Consider the following 16,072-nt stretch of genomic DNA (forward strand, 5'->3'; position numbering starts at 1 on the left):
GTGGAACTGTGTTATATGCATCCCTCATTTTTTTCCTCACCTATTTGGGTTTTATTTGCAATAGATACTATTTTGTGGAAATAAAGTAATTCAACAAGATTTATACAAGCAAGCACTATACTTGGGGCTACAAAATGAAAGTCCCTTCTCCCAGTAATTAACATTTACCTAACACTTCAAGGTTTGCAAAGAGTTATTTTCTTTTTGTCACTCATTTCCATTTTGCAGATGAAGAAACTGAGTCAGAAAGGTTAATTGATTTGCTTAAGCTCACATAGCTAGTAAGTATTCAAATGCAATTTGAATTCAGGTTTTTCTGATCCCAAACCAGCATTCGATCCACTAGGACATTCTAATTGCTTGAAGTTATGTCCTACATTTTACTTTGGAAAGAACAAGATGTATTAGGGAAGGAAGTATAATACAAAATACATATACACAACAAATGGGATATATTTTTTCTGGAGTAGAGTGAAGCACTGTCAACTGGAAATAACAAAAGAGGCTTCATTTAGAAGTTGGCATTTGGGTTGAACCTTGAAGGAAGCTAGGGGCTCAGAGACAACAACTATTTTTCCCTTTCAAATTCTACCTAAAATAGCTTTGCCAGGGCTTAGATATGATCGCTTTGTCTCTGAGAATTGAGTTTCACCGTCCTCTGTTATCCATGTCTTTTGCCTTAGGAAAGAATTTAACATGACTTTCTTCATGCTATCCATGTGCATGGTGGCACATTTACTACCTTTGCTATAGGTTTATTTATTCAATCAGAAAGACAGCTGGTTAACAAATTTATTCTCTAATGCTTTTCCAAGTTTTGGATTGCACAAACATAATAATTTGGAAAAAGTGCCTCATGAACTTTTACCCCCCTTCTCATATAATCAGATTTGCATGGTGCACTGCCAGGACTCTTCTATGTGTTTTCAGAGATCTTACAAAACAAAAGAAAAAAAATCACAGTATCTGTTCATCAGTTGGGCTTCACCTTAAGTAGGATTTTCATTGTTCCAAAGGGAAACATGTTATTGCAGTTCACCTGCAATGACAACAGTTCCTATATGATTGCAGGAACACTTTCATGTGGCTATTTGCAAGTGGTTTATAATGCTGGGGCAGTATGGCAGGATGCCACGGGCCAATGAAGTCGTTCAGCTGCAAGAAAATTGCACAAATGTTTCTTTGTGTCTCAATCATTTAGGGATATACTGTTCACGCCCTAATCACTTAATATAAGGGCAGGACTAGCCGCAGGCAAAATTATTAAGTGGAAATTCGCAGCTTCCACTTCTCTTTTGTACATCCTGACCCCATTGTGCCTGGTACACTCATACTGCCCATGGCCACTTTGGGCTGTCCTTGTTTTTTACCAGTATGCCGTGCTCCAGAATTATTACCTCCTTGTCTGTTCCCATTCCCTTCATGTCCTTTTCACAGCTAGTGGTCAAGGAAGAAAGGGAGCTTCTAAATACTAATACTGGAATATACTAGCGTAAGGACCACCCTCTGGTCTAATTTATGGCTCAGTATGTAAGTGGTAGAGAATTGTCTGAAGTGGATCTCTTCAATAAAGAGAGCTAATTCAGTTTCAATTGATCAAGGATGGACAGAAGCAGCTACACCCAAAGAAAGAACACTGGGAAATGAATATAAACTGCTTGCATTTTTGTTTTTCTTCCCGGGTTATTTATACCTTCTGAATCCAATTCTCCCTATGCAACAAGAAAACTGTTCGGTTCTACACACATATATTGTATCCAGGATATACTGTAACCTATTCAACATGTAAAGGACTGCTTGCCATCTGGGGGAGGAGGTGGAGGGAGGGAGGGGAAAAATCGGAACAGGAGTGAGTGCAAGGGATAATGTTGTAAAAAATTACCCTGGCATGGGTTCTGTCAATAAAAAAGTTATTTTTTAAAAAGAGAGAGAATTGTCTGAAGCAAGAAGAAGTTTTAGAGAGTTGGTCAGTTATTTTGCTAATACATGTGAGGGGCAGAATTTGAATTATTCAAGTGCTCTCTAGGCCAAACCTAGAACTCTCTCCTAATTCTCCAGGAACCCTTTCTAAGCTATTTTATGTCACAGACTTTTTGATAATCTGGCAAAAACTGTGACATCTCAGAAAAAAAAATATCTTTAAATATATAAAATAGAATACATAGTATTACAAAGGAAACCAATTATTATGATGTGCAATAAATAAGATATTTTTAAAAGTTCGTGAACTTCAGTGTATGTTATATGTTGTTTCCCACTTTAGAATTCACTTAGAATGTGAGCTTATTAAAACAGGGACTGTATTTTGGCCTTTCTTTATCTTCTCTGCACTCAACACAGTGCCTAGCACATAATAAGTACTTTATAAATATTTGTTAACTGACATTTGGACTTACTGGATAGCTACCAACTTGTCCTTGGTTGGTTACACAATCTTATAATTAATATAGATTATATTTTTGACCACTTTCTTTTTTCTCTTAGAGAAGACTCTATCCCTACCTGTTTGTCTTTAAGTAGTGAAAGTTCGTTTAATCAATTCTCCCTTAAGAACGATTTCTTTCTCATACAAACAAATATCTCTTTTTGTCTTCTCTCACCAAAGTTTTACTGTTAAGGAAGAAAGTGAGCTATAAACAAATATGTAATGATTCTATTACTTCCATGATTTAAAATTTCATTAATATAAGTATTCTCTACTAATTCAAAATAGAGCTTCTATGTCTTAAACAGTTGAGAATCTTTGAGGCTGATCATCACTTAATGTTCTATCTTTTGGTTATATATATATATATATATATATATATATTATATATATATATATATATATATATATATATATTATACACACACACACACACACACACACACACACATATAAAGTTAGCCAGGTTGTTCTGGAGAACAGATAATTGGTTATTGGTCTTGAGCTTTTTAACCTCCATCTTTGGAATCATAGGACATTTGTTCACATCCTGCCTCTGATCTGTAACACTCATAAAGGTGTTAGTATACTTTTAACATCTATGAGGCTCCATTTCCTTATTTGTGAAATGATGGAGGTTGCATTAGATAGCTTTCTTTTAGTTTTGGATTTGTGATTTATGATAAAATGACCAACACCCATGTTTCATTGGCATAATATTTGAGAACCCAAGATCACCTTCATCCTAGAGTCATCTGTACACCATGAAAATAGTGTGATTTTACCAGAGGAAAATTAATTTGTAATAAAACATGCTAGAAAGGATGCTACATTTGAAGTGAGATAATTTGTACTGTGGTCCAAACTCTATTATGAATTATTTTGTGACCTTAGAAAAGTCATCAATCTCTTTGATTTCAGTTTCCTTATTTGTAAAATGAAGGAACTGTACTAGATGATCTCTTTTTCTCTTCAGTAGTGAATGCATACTTTTAAGTATAAATGATGGATAAATTTATTTGAGGCAACCAGGTAGAATAGTGGTTAGAAGACTATGTGGCTAGATTCAAATCCTATCTCAAAAATTTGTTTGCTATCTTAACTTTTCCCAACCTCTGTCTCCTCATGTGTTAAATGGGGATCAAATATGTTGTGAGGATCAAAAGACATAGCATATAAAAGGAATTTGCAATCCATTAAACACTACATAAATGCCAAGTATTATCATCATTATACCTGCAAAGAATGTTCATATTTTAAAAGATATTTTATTGTCCAATTACCTGAGAAAATCTTTTTCTTCCTCCTCTTTCTCTCTCTCCTTTCCTTTTCTTTACCTCCTTCCCTCTCCTCTTTCATCAGTAATGGAGAACCCCCCATCAAAGTGAATAAAGGAATGAAAGTTAAAAAAAAAAAAACCAAAGCAATAAAACATGAAGAAAAAGAAAAAATGAATAAGTTAATAGCTGAGATTATTAAAATTGAAATGATAAAAATGTTACATGTTTTATCATTAGTCCTCTTGAATCATGGGTAGTTATTTAGTTGATCATGTCTCTAATGGTGTTAAAAGCTGTTTGTACAATGTTTTTGTTTTTACACAAATTATTGCCCTGGTTCTGTTCATTTCAATCTGTGCTATTTCATGTAAGTCTTTCCAGGATTCTCTAAAACTGTTTTTTCATCTTTTGTTTTGTTTTGTTTTGTTTTTGATGGACTCAATATGCATAAAGAGACATAGTTCTGGACATAGATGATGTAGGAATTTATTTTGCTTGACTATGAATGCTGTTACAAGGGTATTCTCTCTTTTTTTCCCCTCAGTAAATGTGGAGGGGGATATTTAGGATATAGAAAAAAAACTTGTTAACTGAAAAATAGAATTTATTTAAAAAACTAAGAGCACTGATTTTTGTTTTCATTAATTCTAGTTTTACTTGAAAATGTATGACTTTTCTTTCCCTTGATACAGGTTAATTATTATCATCTATTTGTCAGACAGTTACTGAAACCAACAATGTCTTCTAAATTAGGAAGAGCATTATAAATTAAAGAGCCAGCCTAGGTTCAAGCCCTGTCTCTGACACATATTACCTTTATGATCATGGAAAACTCATTATGCCACTCTTTGTCCCATGCAACCATTTAAAATCAAAAGTTTTACAAGAGTTGCTGATCTTTATAGTGTAGAAAAGTTCCCATTTTAGAATCCTTCCCCCAACTGATGAAATTAGAAGTTTGGGCCCTATTTTAAAAAAAAAAATTAAAAACTTTTAACGCCCTTGATCATTCCCAGAATTTATCACTAACTAAGCCATATCACTAACTTGATTCACTTGGGCTTAGAGCCAAGGGACTTGCATTATGTTTTGAGGGCATAATTGCAACACAAAACTTGAATTTTAAAGGCAAATAATGAAAATATACAATGAACAGCTAGGGAGTTCTTTACAAAGATAAGGAAAACAAAACCAATGAAACAGCTAGTAGGATAGCAATCACCCACAAACTTGAACCCATTGTAGCTGTCTCATTTTTTCCTTGGCTTACAAATATGATTGGTTACTAACACAAAAGTAAAAATGAGTTTACCAATAAAATCACAGGAATGCCTGCTCACAATAGCAAAACACATGAATATTGAGGATTGACTAAATCATTGGATATCGATTCATTGATTCAATGAAAACTAAATATTGAGCATATCTTTTGAAGGAAAGAGAAATATGTAGGTATCATCCTATTGCCATACAATTATGATGTAATAGGACTCTGTGTCTCCTTGATCTTTGTGGAGAGTGGGCCAGCTGGCCTGGAGAAATTCCTAAAAATGATCCCCAACCACCTGAATCTCCCAGCTCTGAAAAAGTTACCCGGTTCCCACAGGAAACTCCCATCTCCAATTAATCTGGGAATCACTTTGGTCTGGGAAACAATCACCATTCTTTTACTGATTTGGAAATTAGCCTCAAGTTACTCACTAGCCCCAAACCATAGAAGACTAAATAAAAAAACAAAATTCTGTACCCAAACCTTTGCTATCTTCCTAATTAGGAAGCAACCCACTAAGGGAAATAGTTTCCCAGTGAAAAGAAACCCATTTTTTGCTTAAAAAAAAAAAAACCTCACTTGGAAATTGGGATTGCAAAGAATTTGCAAAAACATATGCCACCATCCTGGGGACCTCATTGCTATTAGGGTATTTCTCATCCCTCAACAGTTATCTATAATTTTCTGCAATATTTTGTTGATTTATTTTACCCTTATTTTAATCATCCCTTTCTCATTTCTAATTTTGTTGACGGGCTAATTCTTGGGAAAAAAAATATTTGCTAATTTCAAAATTCAATTTGTTGATCTTTGAAGGCAAGTCTTGGTTTTATCATTTCAATTCTAATAATCTTGGCTATTAACTTATTCATTTTCTTTTTCTGCATGTTTTATTGCTTTTTTTTTAAACTTTAGTTCCTTTATTCACTTTGATGGGGGGATCTCCAATACTGTCTCTCTTTGACTTGGGCAGGAGGAATCATGAGGTAGAAACTTCTTGAAGGAGAAATTTTCCTTGAACCCTTCCCTCTGCAAAAGACCCTCCCCAGGGAATCAAGACAAGTAGTTTCATTCTGTTATCCTGGAGGAGACTGGCACACCTCCCCATTGATAAAACTCACTACTAATTATACCCTTTATTGAGCTGCAGATTAGTCCAGGGACACTCATTAAAATTTTATTCAATTCTCAAAAAGCTGTCAGATTTCAACTCAAACTGCTCCTAGCCTCTAGCCAAAGTTTCAATTATGAAAAGGGGCAACTGGGCTCAACTCCTTGCACAGGGGCAAAGCAGGAATCATGCCAGGCCAAGGGACCTCCCTTGGCATAGCTGCCTTTGAGGACCCTCTGCCCACTGAGAGGACATTCTCTTTTCAGCATTAACCTCTCTTTACCTTTCTCACCTATTTCCCTAACAGGACCACACCCCTCTCTATCTCTCTGCTAGGACTCCTCTTTTAGAGCTTTACTTCTCTGTTGGGAGCTTGCCACTAAGGAAGTTAGCTTCCTATGAAAAGCTGACTTCCCAGTGCCAATAAACTTTTTTTTTTCCAGTCTAATTTCTCAGGTTTGTAAATTCATTTACAAAAGACCTATACTGACCAGAAGAGGATTCCCATGTGCCAAACCTCATCATCTTAGGTTGTTTTTTTTAAACTCAACTGTAATCTATTACATTTTTCTTTCTTGTTCATACAGTGCTATAAAATTGAACCTGGATACTGCTTTAGCTGCATCTCAGTTTCTGCTATGAGGCATCTATATTGTTATTGTGTACGATATCACTGATATATTCTATTTTAATTTTTATAATAAAAGCTTTTTATTTTGCAAGATACATGCAAACCCCTTGTAAAACTTTATATTTCAAATTTTTCTTCCTCTCTCCCCACCTTCCCCATTCTGTAGACAGCAAGTTAATCTAATATAGTTCAAACATGTGCAGTTCTTTTAAACATATTTCCATATTTATTATGCTACATAAGAAAAATCAGATCAAAAAGAAAAAAAGCAAGTAAACAACAACAAAAAAATTGAAAATACTATATTGTGATTCCCATTCAGTTTCTATAGTTCTCTCTCTGGATGCAGGTAGCTCTCTCCTTCACAGGTATTGCCCTGAATCACTTCATTGTTGAAAAGAGCCAGTCCATTATAGTTGATCATCACATAATCTTCTTGTTGCCATGTACAAGATTCTCTTGGATCTGTTTACTTCACTTAGCATCAGTTTATGTAAAATTCTCCAAGCCTTTCTGAAATCATCTTCCTAATTGAGAAATGCCAAACTTAAGAGTTCCCGAAGACCAGCATCAGAATATCTGCTCCACTAAGTATTAGCTGTGTGATTTTGGACAAATCACTAACTATTTATAAGCTGCAATTTACTAATATAAAGGTTGGATACAAGAATACTTACATTTTCCATGGGCTTATTGTGAAGAAAGGAGTAAGCACTTACTTGGTTCTAAGAAGTACTTTACAAATGTAGACCAAGTTCAAAGTCTCTTTTTTTTGGTGGAGATCAAAATTAGGAAGGAAGAGAGAAGAGAGAGATACTAGATTTATCTAGCGCTTAGCTTAGAGAAAAAAAAAAGATCCATTGTACCAGCCTCTTTTCAGAACACCAGAAGAAGAGAAAGACTCTGAAAAGAAGCTTTTTCTGAAAAGAACATTTCTTTGTTTTCAGCTTGTTATATCAGAAACTTTGGGGAATTTTATTTTCTCCCTGGATGATATCTAGAACTCTTAAATGAGTGGAGACAGCTTTCTCTTACTGAGAGAGTTCTTTCAATCTGTATTATTTGTTATATGTTCTTGTATGTATATTTTATTGGACTGTATGTATATTGACTTGGATTTTTTTTTAACTTTGCTATGTATAGCTATTGTGAAAATGATGTTTGGTGGGAAGTGTAGAAATGGAATGAATAATGAGTTTACTAATCACCTTGATTTGATTGAGCTCCCTTATTATCCAGGAGAGGCTAAAATAACCTGGGAATCAAAATTAGCTCAATTAGTTGGCGGAATGAGTGTTGCTCAAATATGACATACTAGTGCTTCTTTGTGAGGTCTACTGGGTGAACCCAGAACACTTCTGTGTGTCAATAATCACAGGCCAATTCAAACTGGTTCAAAATGACCTCAAAGAAACAAAGCTTATGCAAATACTCAGATTCTAGCTAGTTTCTCTTCCTTCTATTCTCCTCCTCCCTTTATTGTAAAACCATATAAACTACTCTCTAAGCCTACAATCTTTACCACAGAAACTTAGGTTCTGCTGTTTTCAATGTATATGCATGCTGTACTTGTCAATAACCATTTACAGGTTGTGCATTTGAAAAAAAAAATGAAAGAAAACCCCAAATAGGGTCACAAAGAATCAGACATGACTGAACATTATACATAGTATGGCGATTATTTCACAAAATATACAGTCTAGATTCCACATAAGACACTTACCAATTAATATCAATACCATTTAACAAATGTATCCAACTGAACCATGCTCTGTATTTTTTCTTTTTCTTCCATCATGCTGAAAAACACTCATTTTACGTTTTCAGTACAATTCAACGCTTATTAAAAGTGTTTTTTTTTTAATTATGTACAAGGAACTGTTAAGTTCTATGGAAGTCATATCCCAAACCAAAATATCCTTTGCTTTCAAGAAGCTAAAATTCTCTAGAAAAGAGTAAAATGATTAATAGATCAAAATACTTAGAGGAGAGCGCATTTACATGGTCTCTCTCTCTTCTCTCTCTCTCTCTCTCTCTCTCTCTCTCTCTCTCTCTCTCTCTCTCTCTCTCTCTCTCTCTCTCTCTCTCTCTCACACACACACACACACACACACACACACACACACACACACACACACACACACAGCCCTATGTTTGTGGTGATATCGTTGGTCAATTACTTGAATCAGATAGAACATTAAGACCTCATCTTAAACTAAAGCAAAATAGAAAAAAGAGAAAAATTCAGTTGAAAAAAGCTATAGTGTCATTTGATTTGTAATTAGCATTCTACCTCAAAAATCTCACACAGTAAATTCCATATGCTTGATTTATCTATTTGTGAAGCTCTGAGTTAATCCTACTGGCATTCATCTGCAGCTGTGGATGCAGGAAGTGTAGATGTGCCAAAGCTCAGTTAGCTAGCTTAAACCATTACATGTGGCTACATTGGGTGTTGTAGCATGCCATTATGTGGGGAAGAGGAAAATACTCTTAAAGGCTACGTTTTTTTTTCCCTCAGAATATTGTACAGTGATAAAAGTTTCTGTGATATATGTCCAGGTATATATTTGTTTAAAATGTGTGAATTTAGCAGCTGCTTGTGGACCACTGAAGTTCTATAGAATGTGACCTAGAGAAACAAGTATAGGTTTCTTTTATTGGAAGAAGTCAGTGTTTTCTTTGAAGATCATATTAAATTCACAGATCTGGAAACCATCATTGATTGGAGTCATGCTTTGGTACTTATGAAAGTTTTTCTAACTATAGTTCTATTCTTTAGTCCCCTCTGGGTGCCATATAAATTCCTTCTTTTGACAAGGGATAGAAATGAGCAAGAGTAAGTGATTTCTGCATTCTTTGAAGAGAGAACTCCAAATTCTTAAAGAGTAGGAGTCAGCACTATATAATTGTCTTACTTAGAAGTAGAATACAAAAGAATTACATAGAAGCTAGTAGCTTCTTTTTAGATCCACATCCTGATCTTCAATCATGTATCATGTCTTAGTCACATAAATTCCTGATGTGGGAGTGTTTGTGGGGAAAAAATATGCACTCCCTTTCCTCCTTCACCTCTGTCTCAGATGCCAAATTGACTCTTTCAATGCCAACTTTTAGCTCATCAGCATATCTTGTTTTGTCCTGTTGCCTCCCTGGACTCTGTTTTTCCCCAAAAAAACTTGTGTTCTTTCTTATTAATCTTTCATTTGGATCCTTTAAAATTTAAAGGCTCTTGGACATTTAAAGTTTTTATTAGAAAAATATTTTTAAATTTCTAAATTTATCTGTATTTATACCTCACAGCATTGCTGTGAGGATGAAATGAGATTAAAAATGTGAAATTTTTGTATAAATGAAAACTTTTGTTATTAGTTTTTCTTACCATTCATCTCCAAGGATCTTCTCAGATGAAACTGTTCCTTTTGGCTTAATTGGTCTTGTACACTTTCCTCATGGGAATCTTTTGAGTGAGTATGTTAGAGCTAAAGAATGGGTGCTTAACAGAGTGCCTGGCACATAATAGATGTTTAATAAGCATTAATTGGCTGACTAACTCACCAAATTTGAATCAGAAGACCTAAGTGTTACAGATCATTTTTGAGACTCAGTTTCCTCATCTGTAAGAAATAGGACTAATTCCTTCAAATTCCTTCCAACTCTAGAGCCTATAAGTTAAGTTTTAAAAACTGTTTTCTCCCTGCTCTTTATCTGTAGATTTCTCTGTGTAGCACCCAAAGCCTGTCTAATGTTCCTGTCTGTGACACTCAAGGTCAAGGATTTATTAAACATTTGCTCTAAGTGCTAAGCTCTGGAAGTGAAGTTACAAGCAGGAAAAAAAAAAAAAGATAGCCCCTGTCCTTGATAACGCTTAAAGACAATACTTAAAGAAAGCTGAAAAATGTGGGAAGAGGAAAAAATGAAGGTACCAGAATAGGGGCATTATAAAATCTTGAAGAGTCAAGGGTACAGCCTTGAAAACAATGAAGACTGGGCTGACCTGGTGTTATCCTTGAAATAAAGGATCTAACCACTACACACCTCTCAGATTGGCTAAGCTGACAGGAAAGGATAAGGACGAATATTGGAGGGAATATGTGAAAACTGGGACACAAATACATTGTTGGTGGAACTGTGAACTAATCCAACCATTCTGGAAAGCAATTTGGAACTATGCTCAAAGAATTATCAAACTGTGCATGCCCTTTGATCCAGCAGTTTTTCTACTGGGTTTATATCCCAAAGAGATCTTAAAGGAGGGAAAGGGATCTACATGTGCAAAAATGTTTGTAGTAGTCATTTCTATAGTGGCCAGAAACTGGAAACTGAATGGATGCCTATCAATTGGAGAATGGCTGAATAAATTGTGGTATATGAATGTTATGGAATATTATTCTTCTATAAGAAATGATCAGCAGGATGATTTCAGAGAGGCCTGGAGAGACTTACATGAATTGATGCTGAGTAAAATAAGCAGAACCAGAAGAGCATTGTACATGCAACAAGACTATACGATGATCAATTCTGATGCACATGGCCCTCTTCAACAATGAAATGATTCAAATCAGTTCCAATAGTTCAGTGATGAAGAGAGTCATCTACACCAGAGAAAGGACTATGGGAATTGAGTGTGGACCACAACATAGCATTTTCGCTCTTTTTATTTATTTGCTTGCATTTTATTTTCTTTCTCAGTTTTTTTTTGTTTGATTTGATTTTTCTTGTGAGACAAGATAACTGTATAAATATGTATGCATATATTGGATTTAATATATATTTCTGCCTTGTTTAACATATATTGGATTATTTGCCTTCTAAGGGAGGGCTTGGGAAAGGGAGGAAAAAATTGGAACACAAGGTTTTGCAAGGGTTAATGTTGAAGAATTATCCATGCATATGTTTTGAAAATAAAAAAAACTTTAATAAAAATAAATGAATGAATGAAGCCAATATAAAACAAAACAAAACAAAACAAAAAAAGAAATGAAGGGTTTGGGAGGAGGCAGCTAATCAGAGGGAGAGGTGAAAGGACCTTAGAGTGCTGCTACTGTAATGAAGTCCAAGTGGAGTGAGTTTTCCAAGGAAAAGTGATTTCTTGAGCATTGTAGAGAAACTCTGAAGAGTCGGGTACAGCCTGGAATGAAATGAAGGGTTTTTTTTTTTTTGAAGCTATATTTAACTCACAAACTTTTTTTTCCTATTAAATATATCAGAATAAAATGTGACATCATAATATAATAGCTTTAGAGCTAGAGAGATCATTAGATAATAGAATGATAGCTTTAGAACCAGTAAATCCAATCATACCTTTTTTTTTTCAATTAAGGAAAGTCTTCCAAAGAGATTAAGTAAGTGACTTGCACAAGGTCAAAAGCCATGAAGTATGTAAGATAGGATTTAAATTTAGGTTTCCTTCCCTAATATTTTATCTGTTCTAATTCCCAAATTTTCAATGAAATGGGAGACCCATTACTTAAGCAGAAAGAAAGGTTAATTGGTACTGATTAGCGCCCTTCATTTGGGAAAAGGACCAAAAGGACACTGCAATGTTAGAATCAAATTACAATATGTCTAGCCGTGGCTGATCAGACCAATATGAATTTGGAATGCTCCACACAGATTGGGCACAAATAATTCATATGAACATTTAGGATGTGTAAAGAGCAGGATGATTGATTTTAAACAAGATTTTAACTCAGTGGAATTGATAATACAATGGTTATCTAGTTTAGTATGGTGATTAATAGTTCTTTAGTTCAGTACATGTACTTAGTACTTAATATAGTTCTACAAGATTGGCACCTATGATGATGTAATTATAATAGAGTATAAAAGAGCCAACAAAGACTGGAGGAGAGACATTTATTCCATCTCCTACCTTTGTGGTGTCTGGCCTGTCCTCCTTCATTTTTCCACTTGGACCAAGACCTGTCTAAAGGTCCTCCAGAAAGCTAGCCAGGCCCCAAGTGAAAGAGATAGATTGTGAAGGAGAAAATAAAGAATTTGGACTTTATCCCCGGCTATTCTCGTGGTGATTACTCCGCTGAAACGAAGGCTGGTCCAAAGACCTCCAAAAGCCTAACTAGAACATTACAGAGATGGATTCTCTAAATTATATTTTTGTATTTATATTTTCAGTGCCTAGAGCCACTTATTAAAACACTTGTTGATTGATTTAGTATTAGCATTCTGGACAAAGTGAGATATTCCTTAGTAGTGTTCTTCTATATATTCTTCACAATCATTTTGAAACAATCAGTCTAAAGAAAAACCTTGTGTCTATTATGTACTATGCACTCCGTCAACTGCTAGAAACATAAAGTCAATAGTGAAATAGTTCCTGCCCTCTAGGAGCTTATATTCTATCAGGGGAGACAAGTTACATCTAGCAAATAAGACATGGAAATAATCAATATAAAATGATCTTTTTTTTTTTTTTTTTGGTTGGGGAGAAGTACTAGCAACTAAGGAGAAGGAAAGAAAAGATTTCATGTATATAGAATGTGGCCCTTGAACTGAATTCTAAAAGAACTAAGAAGGTTTAAGAGAGGAAAATAAAGATGTGCTGCATGCTTTCCTTTAAGTCTTTTTCTCTTCCATTTATATCAGTGAAGCTGTTCACTTGTTATTCTTTAATCTTTATTCATGACTAGTACTTTAATTACTAATAATATCTTTCCTTTTTGATATCTCCCACAAAATGTACTTTGTAATTTCAATAAAACATGAAGGTGATCTTAGGTTCCTGAAGGCTATGTCAGTGGACTATGACATCTGGCAGATTCTAATAAGCTAGAAAAACTTCAATTTTAGTTTAGGTAACAGATTAAATCTCTTATCTGAGGACCAGTCTAGGTTATTTTTGCAATCAGGAAAACCCAGGTTAGCATCCTATTTCTGAAATTATTGAATATGGACCCTGGACAAAATTTAACCATTTTTAGTCTAGATTTTTTCATCTCTAATATGGGGTCACTTACTTCTTGGATTATTTGAAGAATAAAATGAGATTTTATGTGTGTGTGTGTATATGTATATATGTGTGTGTGTGTGTGTGTGTATGTACATGTAAAGTATTTTGCTAACCTTAAAGAGAGATATAAATATTAAATAACACCATATTTAGCAGTAGTAGCAGCATAACTGGATAATGAACAGCTTGATCACAGCAACCCCTGAAACAAAAAGAGATTGCCTGCAATCTTCTGTGGCACTCCTCTTTTGCTTCCAGAGTCGTAATATGAAAAAATTGAAGAAAGGGAGCAAAAGAGATCTTAGAATCACAATATTTAAATCCTCTATAAATATTGATTTAATATTACTTTACCAATAGTAATATCCATAAAACATATTTTGACTTTCAAATGAATATTTCAAGACATTACTGAAACATGATTTCTCCCATTCAGTATTGAAGGGAGCAAAAGTATAGCATAATGGATAGAAAGTTAGAGTTAAGAAGACCCAGATTCAAGTCCCATTTCTAATATAACCTCACTATGCAAACCTGGGCAAATCATTTAATCTCACAAGACTATCTGCAATTCTCTAAGACTATGAATTACAGAGAAGTTGTCAACCTGTACTAATAGAATGTGTATGTTCACTGAAAGTTCCCTATGAAATCCCAGATTTAGGATCCATCCTCCTTATGAATGGATACTTACTCTAGATATTCTGATGGCATCTGAAAGATAATAAAAACAAAAAATTAATGAAATGCCGGAAAACATAAAATCAAAATCTAGCCAATAGTTTGAAATATGAATGGTAAGAGTTTTAAGGTTGCTTCCGCTTTATTTAAATTGAAAGTTGGCAACATGCTTTTTTCTTTGTTTATTTATTGCATAGCTACATGCAATAAAAAGAAAAAGACCCACAGAGATTTATCAACATTTCCAAATCATTGAATTCTATTTGGGTTAAGCTACTGAAACAACAAAGTCCTAATAATTCCCAATGTGAATAATGGCTTTAGAGACATGTAAATTTTTTTTATATATATTCAGCAGCAAAGAGCTCTTTGAAATAACTTTTTATCCTTACTTATTTTGGAGACACAGCTGGCTCATTATCCACATGTGGCAGTACAGGAAGTTCTATTTCCTTAGCATTTTGCCACTAGGCTATTCAGAAGGGAGTGTGAAAACATGTTTGTGAAAGGATGGGATTCCCTGTCTTTTCTGGCAGCTGAAATTAATTACCTAACTGTAAAAGGTTCCATCTTTCCTTTGTCCATGGCTAGGTAAATATATTGACTTAAAATTAAATGTTGTTCTTATGATTTCAATTTGCAATTACTTGAGCAATGCAAACCTTAAAATCTAAACTAGTTTTTATTTTTTTTTTATTTTTTAATGCTGCTCACAATAAAACCACTAATAGATAAATGAAGACAACATTAAATGGCTATAACACTCAGGTCAAATAGAATATACAATGTAATAGATAGATATTGTTATTGTTAAGTCATTTCAGTCATGTGTAACTCATCATGACCCCATTTGGGGATGTTTTTTGGCCAAGATACTGGAGTGATTTGACATTTCCTTCTCTAACTCATTTTATAAATGAGGAATTAAGGCAAAGAAAGTTGAGTTGACTTGCTCAGGGTTCTAAAATTAATCTTCCTGTAACTTCTGGTTCCAAAAGCCTAGTCCTGATTTCTGTAAGTTCTTCCATTTTCATAAAAAAATCAATAAGTTAGACACTTTTAGGGTACTTCTTTGTTGAAATATTGTTGGCTACTTTCATGTGTAAATTGCCCATGGAGGTTCTACTTTTCCATTGTAGCCATTTCCCTGATTCTATCTAGAAACAATTAGCATGGTGAGTGAACAAAACCATGTCGTATTTAGGATCAATTGAAAGAACTATGTGTGATTATCCAGAATAATAAAAGATTTAAGGGGTATGTGATAAAATATTTGAAGGATAGTCATAGAGAAAAATAAACTTTATTTTGCTTTGTTACAAAATGAAGCAATGTGTGGAAGCTACAAAGGAAAATATAATAAGCTGCTTTTAGTAATAATTTGTGAGTTCATTCCTTTCAAAAAAAGAAAAACTAGACAACTTACCAAGAAGGAAGTGCGATGGCTCAGTGGAAAGAGTGATATGTTAAGAGTCAGGAACTCCTGAATTAAAATCCTGCCTCAGTTACTTACTGCCCTTGTGACTATGGTCAAATCACTCAACCTAAGATTCCTCATTTACAAAATGAGAATTACAATAACACCTCCCTTACTTAGTTGTAGTGAAAATTAAATGAAATAACTTGTAAAGTTGCCAAGCTAAAGTGCTTTGTAAATATATGATATTATCATTGAATAAAAGGGATAGAAATCCTGTTCAGGTA

This window comes from Antechinus flavipes, chromosome 5 (assembly GCF_016432865.1).
Source record: "Antechinus flavipes isolate AdamAnt ecotype Samford, QLD, Australia chromosome 5, AdamAnt_v2, whole genome shotgun sequence".
NCBI lineage: Eukaryota > Metazoa > Chordata > Mammalia > Dasyuromorphia > Dasyuridae > Antechinus > Antechinus flavipes.